General features: G+C 49.1%; 1 protein-coding gene across 3 annotated transcripts in view; it reads left to right on the top strand.

Moving 5' to 3' along the window:
- Positions 1–16,617, top strand: part of AFAP1L1 (actin filament associated protein 1 like 1) — a 64,095-nt gene that overhangs the window by 9,639 nt on the left and 37,839 nt on the right. Inside the window, exon 1 of one of the 3 annotated variants that reach the window (XM_045903188.3) lies at positions 1,951–2,316. The exons of the other annotated variants lie outside the window; for them this stretch is intronic. The gene's annotated coding sequence lies outside the window, so the exon portion shown is untranslated. Of the gene's footprint in view, positions 1–1,950; positions 2,317–16,617 lie in introns of those variants that run through there. 3 annotated transcript variants of the gene reach the window in all.

Here is a 16,617-nt window from a genome sequence, read left to right as displayed (position 1 = left end):
GCATCTCACCTCCCAAGGGAATTCACTAAGAATGTTTATTGTGACTTTGCCCTCTGTTGGATTTTAAAGTTAGTTCCTGTAATTTACTTTCACTAGATAACTAAGAGTTTGCTGTACATATTTTTAAAGTATCCCCATTTTACAGATGAAGAAACTGAGGCTTAGAAAGGTCCATCTATTTACGCAGCCCTGCCCACCTCCAAACCTCAGTTTTTCACTGAATGCTGGAGGGTCATCCCCAAGTCAGTTATACGAAGGTCTTGCTTGATAAGCTACAAGGATGTACTAGGTCCAGATTTCAAGGTGGGGACAGAGAGGGTGTGGGGAAGCAGGGGAGAGAAAGGGGACACCCTCCGTCAGTGAGTGATATGGCCAGGCAGCTGGCATGAAGTTTTCTCTCTTACCCTTTCCACTCCTCTTGCCGTAGCCCTCACAGTTCTGGTGTTTCGGATTCAAGAAGCGCTCATCCTCCCAGAACTAAGAAAGAGGACCCAGGCAGGGCTTGTCCTCCATCTAAAATTCCATCTGGGGAATCCCAGCGTCTCCCCAAGTGAGGGCGGAGGCACAGAGCCGGCTGGGCATGATTCTTCTCCCGGGGAACAGCTGTCAGGCCTTGGCAGGGGCAGAATGTGGCACCACATTGCAGTCATTCCAGCTCCGGGGGATTTAGCGACAGCATGTCCTGCAGGAGGCAAGCTCAGGGGCTTTTTATAGCCCTCTAAGAACCTCGGGGAAAACTGATCTCTTGGGAGAGAGAAGTGGGGCACGTGTCTTTTCCAGGCACCATTCCCTCAAGCGTGTAGTCCCAGCTGCCCGCAGTTCAAATCAGGCTTTGCGTCACGGCTAAGTGGGCAGTGTGGAGCCGTGGAAGCATATCTGCTGTGTGGGGGACAGGGATCCCAACCAAACCCAGTTCCTAGAACCCCCTCCGTAGCCTTCAGTTCCTTCACCTGTCTGGTCCAAGTATTATAAGGCAGGGATCTGCACACCTCGGCCTGCGGACTCTGCGGCCGCCACCAGCTTTTGTAAATAAAGTTTTTTTGGAACACAGACACACCCATTCCTTATGTATTGTCTGTGGCTTTCTCACTGCCAGAGCAGAGTTGAGTAGTTGTAACAGAGGCCATAGGTGGTTGGCAAAGTCCAAAATACGTACTATTTGGTCCTTTATAGAAAAAGTGTGCCAACCCTTGGATTAGACTATAGAGAGTTTGGGACTATCTACCTAGAGCACTGTGGGAAGAAGGATTCTGAGAGTGTCCAGACTAAGAAAGGTAGCTCTATCCTTTAGACCATACAAGAGTATGTATTCACGAGTAGTATTGGAAGGACCCCAGAATGCCATTTACTCATGTTTTTCAAACTACTTTTAGTCCCAGAACCCTTTTGCAAACAAAATCTTAAGCAATAGAGCTGCTCAGAGTGAAGTGGGAATGAGAACACGGTACAGTCCATTCCATCCCTCCTATGCCCAAGGCAGCCCCTAAGGAAGCTACACAGTTCCCATAACCCCATTAGAAGAGCATTTGAAAACCACCTAGCTAATCCTATGACTCTTGTTTTACAACTGGGGAAACTGAGGTTCAAGGGGCAGCGTCTTGTCTAGGGCCATACGATGGACTCCCAGTTGGCTTTCCATGGAGCTACTGACATGGTCATGAGGTATCTGCAGAGCTTAGACATAATCTCTGCTGGGGAGAACACATCCATTGGCTTCGGGGGCCTCAGAACTGCCATAAGTACATGGGTGACTATGACATGCCCACGCTGACCCCGCAGCCCCCAGGGTTGGCCGAGATACCTGCCGATACCCGCCATGCTTCACAGTAGTTAAGCAAGGCTTGGGAGCTGTTCTTTTTTTCCTGAGAACAACAGAGACAAAAAAATAAAATGAAAATTGAATTGGACCATATTTAAAAAAAAATTTAATTGATACCGAGACACATTTTCAAAAAAATAGAACATGTCTCACAACTGATCTATCAATTAGATCATTTTTCTGTTTTTCCCCCCAAAAGCTGTTATTAGGCAGATAAGACATCTTTAAATCAATGCCATCTTAGAATGGAGAAATTATGATAATTTATGCTGCAGCTTTCTTTTGAAGATGGAATCAGATTTATTCATTTGTAGAATAAATATTTATTCTTCCTGCCCATTCTTGTTGAAGGGTTTGCTGAGAGCAGATGCAGCTGATATGAAACCATGGGCGATTTTTTTTTTAGCTCCACTTGAACCCAGAAGAAAACTGATCTAGGAGCGTGCTGGGCAGCCAAAGAGACCGATCGTGTTTCCTCACAGCCAGCCGGCAACCAGGTGCAGCTCTGAGGGGCGACGGGGGGAAGCTCAGCGTCCCTGCACCCGAGTCTCCTAGCGAGGCACCCATGCCTGTGACATGAGGTCATATCTGCTCTGTGTCCCTCAGAGAATTCATTAAAAGGACCAGAGGGCTCAAGGGACATTTTCTAGCCAGGAACCTCAGAAATACCGGGGAGGCAGCATCTAGGTAGGGAAAATGCCAGAGTGAAAAGAAGAAAGTCCCAGAAGTGTGCTCAGTGTGCAATGGGGTGGGCGTGCCTACAGCCCAGAGAAGCAGGTAGAGGTCGTCCTTCGATAGAGTAAGGCTTTCTCCTCCAGGTCCCCAGCGGGGCGTGTCCCAGTCCCTGAGAAGCTGGTTGCTGGGATTTGTAACTAATAAAAGAGGCAGCATGATGCGGGAGCTCCGTGCGCTGGTCAGGTTGCCCCAGGTTTGAATCCTAGCTCTACTCCTCCACTTAATCCCCCAAGTCTCAGTTTCTTCAACTAAAAACAGAGATCACAATCTCCTGTCTCCCTACAGGGATCATTGGATTCATGCAAGGAAAGCACTCAGCACATAGGAAGCATTCAGTTAAAAAAAAAACAAAAACCCTAATACTTAAAATACAGGTCTGTAAATGATCGCCTCTCTTAGTGAATTAGAATGGAATCCAAGTTCCCTTTGTGCTGCTTTCCCTCTGGCTTCTGGCTTCTGGCCTGCCCATCGTGGGAAGGGATGGAATGACAGAAGAATTGGTGATAAGCCACAGGGAGCGCATATAAAGGTCTTTCGTCATCCATGTCACAGAGAAAACTGGTGTCGGGGCCCTGGGGAGCTATCGACTGGCCAGGTGTGAACAGGAGGGGGTTCTCGTAAGTGTTGCCATTGGGGGAAATTGTTAAGAGAGAGCAGTGAGCTCGTGTGACAGTGGGAAGGGAGAGACTGGAAGGAGGTGACCAGTTAGGAGGTGCACGCGAGCAGCAGACTGGATAACATTAACTCACCTCCGTGTTTCAGTTAAGAACAGAGAAACAAAACTTGAGTCTATCCATTTTCAGATAGAGTTAATTGTTGGTTTAATGTGGAAGCAGAGGAGACGTTTATCTGGAGCTCTCCGCAATTCAAGACCCCCACCCCCAGGACCTTCTGCCATCACTTTCTTGGAACCTCGCCCCAGCCCCTGGGGCAGGAATCAGCCCGAGGGTCTCACAGAGCCTGCCCCAGGATGGCTGGGCTCCCTGTGGACTGGAGTCCTGGGCACCTGGCCGGCACCCAATCCAGCGTTGGCAATGGGAGATTTCTGCAGGCAGGGGAGGGAAAGAAGGGAGGGAGGGAGGGAGAAGGGGCTTCCCACCTGGGCCGTAGTCAAGGAGGGCATTGTGGGCCTGACCTTTAGCCCCCCACCCAGAATGACTAGGCTGACCTCCCTTTCTCACCAGAATCTCTGAGGGGAGTACTCTCATAATCGTTGTGTCACAAGATGACAAAACTAAGGTGACGTCACCTACATGGGGTCTCTAGGCTAGGGAAGGCAAATCCCAGGTTTGACTCTGGGTGTTTCTCACCCCACTTGCCCAGTGTCTCACTTCCCCACTATACTGACTCTCTCCCCACCTCCCTGCCAAAGGGCTGTCCCACTGGGGCTCAGCCCCTCTTGGAAGAGATATCTGCCTCTCTTCTTAGTTCAGATTTCTGTAAGTTAGTGTGGTCTTGAGCTACCACCCACTGATCCAGGCCTACCCTCCAGTGCCCCCAGTACCCCAGGGGACAAAGTTGCTCCCCCCTTGCTCCCCCCCACCCCCGCTATGAGCTCTTCTTCTCTTGGAGACAGTTGTCCTAGGTAGGATTTACAGCCTTCTGCCTAGTCTGTGGTCCTTCTCTGAGTTCTAGGTTGTCAGTTAATCTGTCCCCAGTGCACCTGCTGTGTACCCATTACTGTGCTGGGCACTGGGCAACAGGGGCAGACACTAAATCAGGCACCATCTCTACCCTCATGGTTCACAGTTTAATGAAGAAGGATATTGAACAAGTGATCTGCTCTGGAGGGTGTAACAGGATGACCTCACCTGTCCAGGAAAGCAGGACAGCCCTCCTGGAGGAAGTGGCATCTCAACAAACCCTCAAAGGATGAGTGGGCACTATCTGGGGAGTATGAGAGATTTTAAATAACAATGAGTCAACTTGGTATGCATCAGGAATTGTTCTAAGACTGTACAATACTCCACTGGGTCCACACAACAACCTGTAAGGGGTGGGTATTACCATTATCCCCATTTTGCAGATGAGGATACACAGAGAAGTTAGGTAACTTGCCCAAGGTCACACAGTCAGTATTTGGCAGCAGAGAACAAGCCATGCAGAGGAAATACCATGAACAAAGAGCACTCGGTGTGTGTGGGGGGGAAAGGGGGCATCTCAGAGAGTGAAAATAGGTAAGAAATAGTAAAAAGCAACTTTAAAAAAAAAAAAAAACATTGAACATAACAAAGATAAATACACAGTATGTTCCTAATAGTGCAACCTGAGGCATCTACTGATGATTTTCTGGTTCTTTTATCACACTGAGGTTTCTGTGGGCTCACTGTCAACCTAATCCTTTGCCTTCTGAATGGGAATGCTGTTCTTCAGTCTCCTCTCTTGAATCCTACAGAGGTTCTGTTGCTCGTTTGGGGAGAAGGAGGAACAGGTAGCATATATACTAATTATCACAATTTACTGATTTATAAAACTTCAGTGCTCTCACTTTTCCCAGACTTTGTGAGATTTGAGTCTCACGAGAGGCCTGAGAGGTAGGCAGGACAGCCGTCATCACTCCACCTTAATGTTACAGAAATTGAGGCTCAGAGACACGGAGCAACTAGTCCAAGGTCACACAGCCAGTAAGTGTGGAGCTGGGGCTTGAGCCCTGAGCTTTTGGTTCTAGATCCTGTGTTTTTTCCTCTACACCAAAACACAGTGGAGAGTGGGAAGCCGGAACGTTTCAAACCTGGCACTTGGGACCTCCAGAAAGTTCGTTAGCCTCTCTAGGCCTCAGTTTCCTGTCAGTAGAACCGGGATAAGAAGAGCTCCTACAGGGCTCCTGCAAAGATTAAATGAAGTAATAGGCACAGAGTGGTGGCCACAGAGAATATTCCAGTAATGGAATAACATACAGCACTATGAATGAACACAATGCCAGACAACGATATGGGTAGATCTTAGCAGGATAATAGTAAAGAAAAAGTCACAAAGGATTACCTACAGCATTATATACCCTTTTAATAAAGTTAGAAACAACTACAGATTTTTAAAAAGTTTCTGTGGCTATGTGTAGTTGCAATAGCACTATATATAAGGGAAAGCAAGGATGTGACAAATACAGCATTCAGGATGGCCGTGAGGCTAGGTGTCAGAGGCAAGAAGCCTGGGATCATAGTTAGAGGTAAGATATCGTCTGAACCTCGGCTTTTGCTTTGAATGGTAGATTTGTGGGTCCTTACTACATTAGCAAAAATAACTGATTCTATAAATAACTAAGTAAATAAAAGTGGAGCATGCTTGAACCAGTGAAGACAGTGTCTCATGAAGCAAGGGTCAGGATTACCTCAATTCTTATCCACCTGAAGTTCTATTTATTTATTTTTTAAAGGTTTTATTTATTTTAGAGGGGCAGGGGAGCATGCATGAATGGGGGAAGAGACAGAGGGAGAGAATCTTCAAGCAGACTCCCTACCGAGCCTGAAGCCTAGAGCCTGATGGTGAGCTCGATTCAGGGCTTGATCCCACAACCCATGAGATCATGCCCCGAGCAGAAACCGAGGGTCGGATGCCTGGCTGAGCCACCCAGGCACCCCCTGAAGTTCTATTTATAAAAAGAAATAAAAGTGTCAGGCACGGTGCCCAGCTTGTGGGAAGCAGTCAATAAATGCTCACTGTCATGCTTGGATATCTTTATTATTATCTGCATTTTCTGCCCACCCCTAGCCAGATGTCCTCAGTGTCTGCCCTAGGCTAACTGGTGGGATGGGTCCTCAAACTCAAACTTCTCAGAAGCAGAAAGCCCCGTCCCATCTAGGCCTCAGGCCAGGTACCCCATCCTGTGAATGGACATCAGTGGGAAAAGTCCTGAGGGGCTCACTGCTGGTTCCAGCAAGCTTTGGGGGTAGAGCACCCCCACCCCCGTTAGAAGAAGAAGGCCAGAAGCTATTACAATGCAGCAATTGGAAGCTTAGGCTCTAGAGTTAGGTCTGGGTTTGGATCTGGGTTCTGCTGGTGTGTGCCTTTAGGCAAATGACCCAGCATCCCTGAGCCTCACTTGGTTCATGTGTGAAAACAGTATCTACTTCACAGGGTCATTATGAGAATTAAGCGAGGTCATCTAGACAAAATGCTTAGCACAACATCTGGAACATCACTTAAGAGCTTAAAAATACTACCGGCTTTTATCATTGGGTATCCCAGGCCACTCCCAGGATGGCTTCTGCCCCCCTCTGATGAAGGAGATGGTGCAGACTGCCTCGGACGGCAGCCGCTGCCATCTTGTGCAGGGCGGGGGGGGGGGGGGGGTGAGCATGTGTGGGTCACAGTTTTCCACTTCCTCCTGAACCCCTTCCTTTGTGAGCTAAACAGGGAGGAATCTGCAGACAAAGGAACAATTCTGGGAGAGCCCAGTCCCACAGCCAAAAGCTATTTCCTCGGAAGTCAGTGGCTTGCCCCACCCCCTCCTGTCTGGAAATGGCTTCCCTGGTGGCCCAGGGCTGGGACACCAGGTGCCCAGAGCGAGAGCTGTGCTGGTGGATGGCGGGGCCTGGGCAGAGCTGCTGCTAGAAAGGCCATTTAAGATGTGGGATGGGTCCTCAAACTCATCTTCCCTGAGCCTGTCACCCTGAGCCTGTCACCCTGGCCTGACTCCTACCAAGAGAGTCCCATAAAAGGCCCCCATGACCTGCTTCCCAACTGACCTGTGACCTCCCTGTCTTCCTGAAATAACAGATCAGAGAAGCGTGCTACCCTAACATCCTTAATAATGATCCACGGTTTACAAACCCTTCCCCTCCTCACATGAACTGACACATGGGCCTCCTGAGCCCCTCCTCACAGAAGCAGAAGGGGACGCTCGGAGGGGTTGAGCGCCTTAACCCAGATTCCACACTAGCGGATGGGAGGCACGGCCCCAAACCAGTCCTCTCAGACCAAACCCCGAGGCCTCCCCCTCCTCCTTCCCACCTCCCTCCCTTAGGAGTCTGTGCTTAGGGCCTGCAGAGTCAAACCTGCACTGCTCTCTTCAGCATAAAGGATGTTGAGTTTCCTGCACCAGCTGTAATGAACACACACCAAAGCCTTCCAAGGTGACCTCCCCCGGCCCTCCCTCACACACGGGCTATATTTAACTCCTGGAAAGCGGTCACACCAAGGCCCTGGCTTTGCAGCTGGGCTTCTCTGCTGCTCCTTTTTCATTCTTTTCCTGCCCACATGAGCCGTGGTCTTCCCCAAACACTCTGGGACAACAGGAAGTGTTTGTTTTAGTGACCAACAATGCTGGTTCCCCAGCACGGTTCCCTCTGCCATTGTGCCCACTGTTTGGCCTTCACTTGGGCTCTAAGAGAAGCGCTTAAGAATTCGGGGGAAGTGAGATGTCCATGTGGCCCCCAGTAGGTAGATTTGCTGCAACTTGGAAGAGACTGTGAGCAAGGGAAGGAGAGGTGTCTGCACCCACAAAGTGAAGGGGCAGGTCTGCAGGCCTTCTATGCGGCATTAACCCAGAGCTGGGTAGCTAGGAGTAGTGCCGTGAGGGACCACTGGGGCGGGCACCCCTGAAAAGCTCCTCCCTGTTCTTCCCGTTCTGCAATCTGCAGTTCCCACCCCTGTAAAATGGGGCTGGCCCACCTTGTCATAAGTATTAAATTGTGTAGGGGCACCTGGGTGGCTCAGTTGATTAAGCATCTGCCTTCAGCTCAGGTCATGATCCCAGGGTCCTGGGATTGAGCCCCCTACGTCGGGCTCCCTGCTCAGCAGAGAGCCTGCTTCTCCCTCTGCCTCTCCCTCTGCTGCTCCCCCTCCTTGTGCTCTCTCTCTGTCAAATAAATAAAATCTTTTAAAAAAAGAATTCAATTGTGTAAATAATACATGTAAACCTCTTAAAGCAGAGGGTGACACAGAAAAACAATGTAAGAGTAATATAAACAGCCAACATTTATTGAGACCCTACTATGTGCCAGGCACTGTTTTTCATGCATTAGGGCTCGTTCCCACTGATGAGGTACATAGGCTCATAGGTCACTAGTGACGTACATGAGGCACGGGGTGGTAATGTGAGTGTCCCAAAGGTGCACAGCTAGGCAATGGGGGGTCGTGGAGGAGACAGGACTTGAACTCAAGTAGTTTGGGTGGCTTAATATATGTTAGTCTTATTATTTCCCAATTTCTATGTTAGGATTAAAACCCACCAACTACAAAATGTGCATCACTGAATTTGTTGGCAGCCGTATTCACACGAGGGATACAAGCTCAACCAAATAGGGCTTGGGGACCTTAGCCAAATCGGAAATTGGACTTCTGCTTCCTCTGTTCCCCCGGACTATTGTTACATTTTTTTTTTCTTTTTTTAAGCATCTTTTTACGATGCTGATCCACTATTATAGACATGGTTTTTAAATCACATTAACTAGCTACTAGACTATCAACTCTTAAGTTTGCCTCAAGAATTCATTCATTCCACAAATAACTTAAGCATGTACGCTGTGTCAGGTACTAACAAAAGCTGGTGCTATTCCTGCCCTCGAGTTCAGGCTCAAGTGGGGGAAGTTGATCTTAACTGAAGAAATGCATCGTTAAATGTAACATTTCACCAGGGCACATACCACAGGGAGAGTGATGTGTAAAATAGGGGGACAGATGTGATGGAGAAGACAGGGGAAACTTCCCTGAGGCAGTCATGAGTGAGCAGAGAGCTGAAGAGGGCATCACTGGTTGGCAGGAGAAGGGAGTTCTGACAAGCAGAAGGAACAGCATATGCAAAGGCCCTGGGTTAAGAGGCTGAGGAAAGAAGCATGAAGGCAGCCTGGCAGGAAGTCTCTCTGGAAGGGTCTGCAGAGTTGGAGGGCCACAGGAAAGGGTTCCTCTTCCTTCCCTACCCGCCCCCCCACCCAAACATTGAGGTCATACCTGCTAAGTGGACTGCTTTCCTTTCCAGGATGCCTTGCCTCTCCACCCTCCCAATGGGATCATACCTCATTAATGTGCTAGCTTGTTAAAGCACAGGATACAGAAAGTCATCTCTCAAATCATGATCAGAAATTTTTAAAGTAACACATTGGCACTTTTTCCAGCTCAGGAGCCTTTATGGGCTGGAAATTGGGTTATTTTGCTGTTTGGAAAATGAGAAAGAAAATTTGAGTAAACAAACAAACAAAACATGTAAGCCCTTTGTAAGCACCACATACTGACAACTTTCCTATTTTCCATTCTTGAATCATGCTTGTTGCATATTCTCTGACTTTGAAAACAAAGAAGGATGAGTTATCTTTGTCCTAAAGAGGCTTGTCAAATAAGGAGATGGGGGAAAGAGAAACTGTATTTCCTCCCACTGCTTTGCATTTAATGACATTGTAACTTGCAAGCTATTTCCAAGCATTTTCGTAAATTCCAAAGTCTGGAAGTTGCCCAGGAATGAGATCACAAGTCAGGGCGCCCACTAGGCTGACCAGGTAGGTGCCAAAACAGGGGTTATTATTCCTGTGGTTTGCAGAAGGTTAATTATTCACTTCTCTTTTGTTATGGAAATTAGACTCTACCTTTGAGATCTCTAAATAAATCCAGCTAGAACCCATACCGGCTATGATAAAGAACTTTGGCTTGAAAGCTTCATTCATGCTGCATGGGGGTATGCAGTCCTGGGAGCAAGTAATAGTGCTTTTTGCCTGTGGCTTATTTTCTGCTCCGTGCCATCTCATTTTGATTTAAATTAAGTGGGGAGGGTGGAGGAGTAGAGAGAAAACTGATCTTCGTCTTCGTTGGGTATTCACCAGTAACAAGTAAGCAGTTAGTGGTCTAATCTTAAATATATTTTAAAATAGGTTTCTAATTTTATTTGGCAAACTTTTTGCATCCCAAAGAACAATTATCACCCATCTTGGGTTTCCGAGCCTGTCTGTCCCACTTAGGGAAAGATTGAAGTTTCATAAACAGTGATTAAACCATTTCTTCCTGTGTTTTTTTTTTTCGCTCACTGGAATTCACTGTACCTCCCTAAGGCTCAGCTAAACCAAACAAGATCAATGAAATGTATTTGTGGTTCTAAATAAACTTTAGACATAAAAGATAATGCTGTCCCAATGCCCCAGTCTGTCCTCAGAAAGCAGACAGGACCTGGACCAGGAGTGAAGGTGGGAGGGGGCGGGTTAGGAATTGGTGAAGGAAATCCTTCCCGACTGGGGACAGCAGGGACAGGTTTCCCCTCCAACTGAAAGATGTCCCCTCATGTGGTATGGGGGGGGGGGTCCTTGGGATATGAGCCCCCTGAGGAAAGGGGCTACACCACCTTCTACTGCCATAGCTACCCTAAGCTCAGTGTCAGGCCCAGATCTATGAACTGTCAATGTGATGAGGCTTGCAGAGTCCCCGTGGCCCCAGACACCCCCTCCCTGCCCTTCCTTATGCCCCAGCACCCGAAACTCTCTGGAGGTCACACGTGAATGGCGAGGCACCTGTCCAGTGCACTGAGCCCCCTCTGCGTGGCTTCCTTTCATCTTTACAATCACCGTGTGAAGCAGTTACTGTGATTACCCCCACGGTCCAGAAGCTTGGACGAGTTAGGAAATTTCACCAGGGCCACAGCTGGAAACCGGCCAAGCGAGGAGGGGCCAGATGGTGCACAGCCTGTTCTCTTGGCCACTCTTTGATGACTCTGCTAAGTAGCAAGCTTTGTGTGAATTTAATGCTAGGGACTTGGATTTTCAACTGGTTGTGTGACTATAGCTAAGTCAGAGGAGCTCTTGGACCTCCACTTCTCATGTCTTTAAAATGAGAAGGTTGGACTAGGTCATCAAAATACCATGTTCACTAAATAAATGCTTATCGGACAGTTACAATGACTGAGACATGGTCCCTGTCCTCATGGAGCTTGTTGCGAAACTACGGCAGATCTGTCGCCAAACAGTACCTGAGCGGTGCTCGGGAGTCGGCGCAGTTCCGAGGAGGATCAGGAGATAGCAGCCCTCACGGTACCACGGCCCTGACTGAGGGAGCGCAGGCTCCAGGCCCCGAGGACCGAGTGCTTCGCAGACATGGCTGCCTCGCTCTGCCTCATCGGGGCTGGCCTCCCCTCGCTCTCACGTGACAGACCAGAAAGCCAGGGTGCAGAGCTCTCCAGCATGCCATCTTGCTACAGCTCAGAAGGCTCGAGAACTGCAGTGCGACGGGTCTGACCCCAAGGACCCAAGCACTGTGCTCTTCTCAGCAAGCTTCCAGGCTCCGGCTATTTATAATCTGTGGGAGCTCTTATTCCCACCTGGACTTGCAGTTCTTTCAAAGGTGAGGTCTAATGATAACTTGTGAGCAAACGAGAAAGGTCTTCCCACATTCCTTATGTTCACAGACGTGCCTTATAGTGTGGGTTTTCTGGCGGAGTAGCTTTCAAAGGTTGAACCTTGGAATCACCTGGAGTACTTACTAAAATGCAGCTTCTGGGGCACCTGAGTGGCTCAGTCGTTAAGCGTCTGCCTTCGGCTCAGGTCATGATCTCAGGGTCCTGGGATCGAGCCCTACATCAGGTTCCCTGCTTCTCCCTCTGCCTGCCACTCCCTCTGCTTGTGCTCTCTCTCTCTCTGGCAAATAAATAAAATCTTTTAAATAAAAAATAAAATGCAGTTTCTTGGGTCTCAGTAGAGGGTCTATGGAATCAGAAGGCCCGGGTAGGAGGTCCAGGAATCGGCCTTTCCAACAACCCCCACTGGGAGAATCTTATTCTTGCTAAAATTTGAGGCTGCTGTCCTGGCAGTCTGTCTGAGGCCTGGCAGAACCACCTTGCCATATGCACTATACACATACGATTTCTCTCCAGATTAAATTCTGCGATCATTTAAAACCCTGTGGTTTCAGTTCTCTGGCATTAAAGACGAAGCTGCCACGGAAGGCATTGCCACATTCATTGCCCCTGAAAGCCAGCTTTTGGGGGGAGAGCTCAAAGGTACTGCCTTTGAAGAGCCGAGCACCGGCTGAAAGCCTTCTTGTACCGTGAGGTATAAGGGGCCCTCTGGGATGAGATCCTGCTGTTAAGTCAGGTAGATGCTCTGAGCCACTTGTTTTCCTTCTCTGGATCTTTACCGTTAGGGCTCTGAAGTTCACAAACAGTCCCAGTGCAGAGAGACCCACTGAGCAAGAATTTTAGCCCCCCAATAAGAGCCTTCCACCCATCTGGTGCAGGGACCCCAGGTCAGGAGCCCTGATGAAGTCATGGCCCAGAGCCCCCAGCAGGAGGGTTTTGAGGGGCTACTTGCCTCCTCCCTGCCCCAGCCTGGCCTCCACTGCTCTGAAACCATGTTTTCTGATGGAAGATTCTGGCACAGGGTGTACACTGTGAAGTCAGACCTGGGCTCAAGGCCTGGCCTTACCATTTACCAGCTGGGTGGCGTCACTTTTCTGAGCCTCCATTCCCTCCCTCATGGGACACAGAGCACAACACTACATCCCTCCTGTGCAGTTTATGAGCCTGAAATGAGAGGGTACACCCTAATTGCCCAGCACACAGTCACTGCTCCGCCCTGGGGAAGGGTTCTCGCCCACTTGCTGAGAAGTCCCCTGTGGCTCACGCTCCCTTCGCTAACCAACTTTGGAAATGCTGTGGGACTCCCCCTTGGCTACCTGCTGACTGCCGGGTCCTTCCAGGCCAGAGATGCTGCCATGGACACCTGCTTCTCCCAGGTTCACTTGGTCCCCTCTTTCTTCTTTGCTCTGTTTGGACTTTTGTGATCACATCTCCATTCAACAAAAACACTTAGAAGTCAGGGTCCCATGTTAGGAATCCTGTTAACAATCAGGGAAAAAATAAAGTTGTTAACAAAGCTTGGGTGTTAAGACTCCCGTCTGTCAATGCGGAGAACTCACTCAGAACCTAACTGTTCTTACTTTAGAAACAATTGCAACAAACCTCAAATTAGAAGCAGGAGAGCTTTTAGAAGCAGGAATGCTGCCGGCATAAGCACTGACTGATAACAGCAAGAATAAATCTTTGGGACCTCAGAGCGAAATGAGAGACAGACAGGGTGGGAGGGAGGTGGGGAGAGAAGGAAGGAGGAATGGACACAGGGACAAGACCTAGCAATCCCAGGTCATTCATTGAAGGACGGCGATTCTCCGAAAGGTGTGGTTGGGGATGCTTCCTGGGAGTCCACAAGGTCAAAACTATTATATAGTACTCAGACCCAATATGCCTTCTTTCACTCCCGTTCTTTCTATGTTTACGGTGGAGTTTTCCAGAGGTTATGTCGCATGATGACACAGTAGCTCTGAAGGCCAATGGGATACGTGCCTGTGTGTTCTTGTGGTTTAAAATTTTCTCAGCTTTAATTGTTAATATTGATAACTATGATCCCCATAAATTGATAACTACTATTCCCCAATTGATACCTACTATTGTCAATATTGATAACTATGATCCCCATAAAACAAAAGTTGTGTGGAGTCCTTGATAATTTTCTAATGTGCAAAGGAATCCCAAAGCCAAAAAGTTTCAGAGGGATAAAAGTCACTGTACCCCATAGCCTTGACATTCCCACATGATACCAGAGCAATGTCATGAATTTTCAAATAGAAACCATGGCTGCAGGCCACAAGAAAGCTCCCATGGTCCCCTGCGGTGCCTTCCCAGTAGCATTTACCATGGCCTCCCTCGTGAGTTATTACGCGTCTGTGTGTGTGTGGTATGTGTGAGAGAGAGAGAGAGAGACAGAGAGACAGAGACAGAGAGGGAGGGAGCATACCCACTGAAACAATATCTTACTCATTTTCTAATCCCCTGAGTGGCACATAATTAGGGCTCAGTCAATATCTTAGAACTGAGTTACTGACTTTCAGAGTATCCGGTGAGGGTGCCGGAGAGGTTTGTGATTCCATTTATAAAGATTTCCTTTGCAACAGCTAAAATTTACCTAAGATGCTTTTATGATTTTAAGTGGTTTCCTACTTCAAGGAGGGAAATCTACCCACCCAGAAGCCTTGCTCAGGTGGCATTGCCAGGGCTGGGGCTGTGGAGGCAGCAGGGCCTCCAGGGCCCTTGCACTTGGGCTGTGAGGTGAGTCGCGCCCCCTGGCATTGTGCGACTCGGCAGCTCTAGGAATCACACAAACGTGGAATTAGCCTGGCTCCACCTCTTTCACGCTGTGCAAACATCCCACAGCCTCCCTCGGCCTCAGTCCTCTTCTGGAACACAGGTATCCCAGCAGGACCTGCTCACAGATGAGGCGGGGCATACACAGCCCCTATCTCAGTGCCCAACAGCAGAGAGAGCTCATGAGGTGGTAGCTGATGGGATCAGCCTTTAGCTCATTTCCAACAGATTTCAGGTGATGATGGAATGCCACAGAGAGACGGCCACATCACATTTTTTCCAACAAGTGCCACTGTCTGTACATACGATTCTATTTTTTTAAAAGTCCTGGCGTGGTCATCTGCTCATGCCCTCTCTCATCAAATACATATGGAGCACCAGCACTGAGCAGGCCCCAGACTAGATGTGAAGGAAGTTGAGATTCCAAGGGCCGTCTACCCTGTCTAGAGCCTCACAGCCTGCTGTGGGAGCAGACTCTCCTGGAGACTTGCACAGCACAGATCAGCAAGGTAAATACAATGAGAGCCGCAACAGCTGACTTGGGGTGAGCGTTTACTCTGTCTGGGGAAAGGCACTTCTCATGCATGACCTAATTAATCTTCACAGCAACCCTCTAAGGCAGGTGTTATTATGACCCCCTGTATAGAGGTGGAAACTGAGTCATAGGCTAAGTAACTTTCGAAGGTCCCGCAATTAATGAATGGAGCGTGAACGTGAACCTATGCAGTCTGGCTCCAGGGCTGGTTCTCTTATGCACAATGTTACAGCCCCTCTACCACACACAGACTTTGTAACTGTAAGTCGGAGTCTGGTTGTTTCCTTAGGAGGGCCCAGGGTGGAGAGAAGCACATGGCGCTGGGCGTCCAGAGACTATAAGCCAAAGGCCTGGCTCTTCTGTGGCCTCTGTGTGATTGCAAGCAAAACAGTTCTCTTATCTGAGCCTTGGTTTCTTCCTCTAAAAAATAGGTGTGAACATGGGACCTATCTCAAAACTTGTTGGTGGGGTTGTATAAAATACTGCAAGGCAATCTAGTGAGAGAGGGAGCCAGGGCCAGTCGAGGCTTCACTGACTGTGTGACCCTGGAGGAGTTACTTAACCACTCTGAGCCATAAAATGCTTGGTAGTATATTTAAATGAGATTGTAAGTATGAAGGGCTTAGCAAAGCTCACAAGAATCATTTGACATGGTTAGCTTTTAGTATTCTGCACAAGTGACTAGCAAGTCACAAAGCAGGATAATACTACTACTATAACAAAGCTGGTCTAAGGCGAACCAAGTCCCAAGTTACTGTTTGGGACAGGGACACATCAATGACCTCATGGTTGTGGCATGCTCCAGTCTTTAAAAGACCATGTGCTGTAGGGTTTTGCAACTCCCGTGTGGTCTCAACCAGCGGGATCAGCATCACCCGGGAGCTCACTGGAAATGCAGAATCTCAGGTCCCGCCCCAGACCTGAGCCAGCCTCTGCATTTCGATGAGATCCCTAGGTAATTCCTCTACACACTCAAGTTTGGAAAATGCTGGTAAAGCATGGAAGACTGGTGATAACGGTTTGGGGCCTGGGGTAGGAAGGGTTAATGTTTAGTTTGGCTCCCACCAAGGCACCGGAAACAGAAGGTTCCAGAGATTGAAGTGTATGAACTGATGGGACAGGAAGGCTCCCTTCCTGCCTGTGTCCTGGATGGCGGGGGGCTCCAGCCTGGGACCTGCACTGAGCCTCGAGCTGCGGTGGGAAAGGACCCCTGGACCTGGACAGCCGAGGGCATGCTGGGACAAAGGCAGGCCTAAGAGCCTCTGCTCGGGCTGCCTGGGCTCAGAGTTGCCAGGCTGAAGCCCGGGGTGTCCGTCCTCAGGCCAAGGCCATATGACGTCTGAGGCAGAGTGGGGAGGCCCAGAGGAACGTCATGGCTAACTGAGCAGGGCTCTCCCTCGGGAGCGGGTGGCCAGCCCTGGGACAGCTGTGGGAGGGCTGCTGAGGTCTCCGTGTTGCACCGGGCCTTACCCCCCCCAC

The sequence above is a fragment of the Mirounga angustirostris genome, unplaced genomic scaffold (genome assembly GCF_029215605.1).
Source record: "Mirounga angustirostris isolate CCGP_5_RB_7025 unplaced genomic scaffold, mMirAng1.0.hap1 SCAF_7, whole genome shotgun sequence".
NCBI lineage: Eukaryota > Metazoa > Chordata > Mammalia > Carnivora > Phocidae > Mirounga > Mirounga angustirostris.
This window is presented reverse-complemented; position numbering and strand designations above follow the sequence as displayed.